This window comes from Epinephelus moara, chromosome 16 (genome assembly GCF_006386435.1).
Source record: "Epinephelus moara isolate mb chromosome 16, YSFRI_EMoa_1.0, whole genome shotgun sequence".
Lineage (NCBI taxonomy): Eukaryota > Metazoa > Chordata > Actinopteri > Perciformes > Serranidae > Epinephelus > Epinephelus moara.
In genome coordinates, this window is record NC_065521.1 from 45,312,091 (window position 1) to 45,314,696 (window position 2,606).

General features: G+C 42.6%; 1 long non-coding RNA gene across 1 annotated transcript in view; it reads left to right on the forward strand.

The window, feature by feature from the left end:
• The window catches only part of LOC126403012 (uncharacterized), a 19,416-nt gene that overhangs the window by 6,178 nt on the left and 10,632 nt on the right, over nt 1–2,606 (forward strand). The window contains exon 2 of the long non-coding RNA XR_007571275.1: nt 524–728. This is a non-coding gene — a long non-coding RNA (uncharacterized LOC126403012). The remainder of the gene's footprint in view (nt 1–523; nt 729–2,606) is intronic.

Here is a 2,606-nt window from a genome sequence, read left to right on the forward strand (position 1 = left end):
TGGGTTCTCTCCGGGCACTCCGGCTTCCTCCCACAGTCCAAAGACATGCAGATTGGGGACTAGGTTAATTGATAACTCTAAATTGTCCGTAGGTGTGAATGTGAGCATGAATGGTTGTTTGTCTCTATGTGTCAGCCCTGTGATAGTCTGGCGACCTGTCGAGGGTGTACCCTGCCTCTCGCCCGATGTCAGCTGGGATAGGCTCCAGCCCCCCCCCCGCGACCCTCAAGAGGATGAAGCGGTTAGAAGATGAATGAATGAATGAACTTTTTGCAGTGAAAATAAGGCTCACAGCTTTATGATTATAAAGTCTTGTGACTTTTGTTGGACATGTTCAAACTGGAGTTTATGGGCTGTCGGAAAATGTTGAGTAACCAGGTGCCATCCTGTTCCTCCACCTCTACCAATGACACAAAAGCAGCATTATGGGATATTACATGACATACAGAAATAAATTAATGAATTCCTTTTTGATGCCTTCAATCATTTATAAACTAAGAAAATTCAAATGTCTTCTCTGCAGCAGAAAGAGAGCCACTGGTACCTGAGTCAAGAAGTGGAAACACCTGTCTTTCCCACAGGCCTTGAATGCAGCAGTAAAGGAGGGCGTGGCCAACCTGGCACAACCAGGAAGGTGCAGCAGAGTGGGCGGATGAAGGGCCTCCACCCTGCAGCAGAGCTTCAGCAGCAGCAGAGAGACACGGTCGACCCCCAGCTCACCTGAACAGGTAAGAAAACCAGCAGCACCAGCACTCTGTACTGGGACCGGACCAGTACCAGCTGCTGGGTCTGCTCAGTGTGTGTGTGAAGTGTGTGAGTGACTCTTTAAAAGTTTAAGGAGGTGTTTTTTTTAAAGCATTCTCAGAACTTTATTCACCTGTTATCTGTGTAGAGTCTCAGTGTGCAGGATTTAGAGGGAGAAATGAACAAAACTATAATCAGTGTGTTTAATTTAGTGTTTAATCACCTGACAATAAGAATCATTGTGTTTTTGTTACCTTAGAATGAGACGTTTATATCTACACAGGGAGCAGGTCCTCCCCGCCATGTTTCTACAGTAGCCCAGAACAGACAAACCAAACACTGGCTCTAGAGAGGGGTATCTGCTTTTTCACGTAGTAGTTCTCCACCATGTTTCACTGCTACCTGTCAGCAAATCCAACACACTGGACCTTTAAATTACTTTTAAATACTTTGAACACCGTCTAATAATCTCAGATATATTCTTTTTGTTCCAACTCTCAGATCCTTATTATTGTAGATGTCGTGTGCATTATTTCACACGCACTTCCCCTACAGTTAAACATATCTGGCATCTTTGCAAAACGCAGTGAAAAGCTTGTCATGTAGAGCAGCATCTCATGTCAGTTTCTACCTCGCCTCTCTAATTTCATTATCGAATAATCTACTGATATTTTTTTCAATTAACTGAAGAAACATTTGGTCCATAAAATGTCAGAATATTCCTGCAGTCCAAGGTGATGTCATCAACCAGCTTCTTCTGTCTGATCAACAACAAAATCAAGTTAGTAATCACATCATATAGAGAAGCATCAGAGTTAAGAACCTTAATGTTTGGGAATATTTGGTATTTTTGCTTTTTTAAAAAAACGGTTTTCAGTAATTAATTTTCTGTTGATGAATCCATTCAGCTGTAAAGTTATTTGTGTTCAAACTTTAAGAGATCAAAATGAAAAACTAGCTGAGTTTAAGAAGCTATTCTACCCCAAAAAGGTTTGTTTAAACATCCTAAAATGTTTTAAATTCTTCTTAAGGCACTGAATATTTAGGGACAATGTGCAGAAAGCGTTCTGTGTCAGTGTGAGTGAATAAGTGAATCATTTGATTTTTTTTATGTTTGAAGTGTTAAAGATTAACTTGTATCTGTGTTGATTGGTGACTCCGACACATTCAGAGCAAAGCAACCAGTTCACATGGAAACTAAACGTCAGTGTGTTTTGAAGTTGCAGTAAAACTGCACTTTGACATGACGCTGTGTCTTAGTGTGAAGTGTTTCCTGTGTGTGTTGTTAGAAAGGTACGTTAATGTCAGGCACCAACTGGAGACGTCTCAGAGCAGACTCACTGACTCAGATAAAAGTTGAGGGTCTTTAATCAGGCTCAGGTCACAAGCACAGGTGTCCCAAAACACACTCACAAGAACTACGAGGAAAAACGCTGGAATTCCCAGTCGAAGATAAAGATGACCTGGAAACAAAGGAGGGGACAGGGACTTAGATACTTTGAGACAAGAGAGACAATGAGACACAGGTGAGACACAGGTGAGACAATGAGACACAGGTGAGACACTGAGACACAGGTGAGACACACTGAGACAGAGACACACGTGAGACACACACAGACACAGGTGAGAGACACACAGACACAGGTGAGACATACACAGAGACACAGATGAGACACANCAGGGACTTAGATACTTTGAGACAAGAGAGACAATGAGACACAGGTGAGACACAGGTGAGACAATGAGACACAGGTGAGACACTGAGACACAGGTGAGACACACTGAGACAGAGACACACGTGAGACACACACAGACACAGGTGAGAGACACACAGACACAGGTGAGACATACACAGAGACACA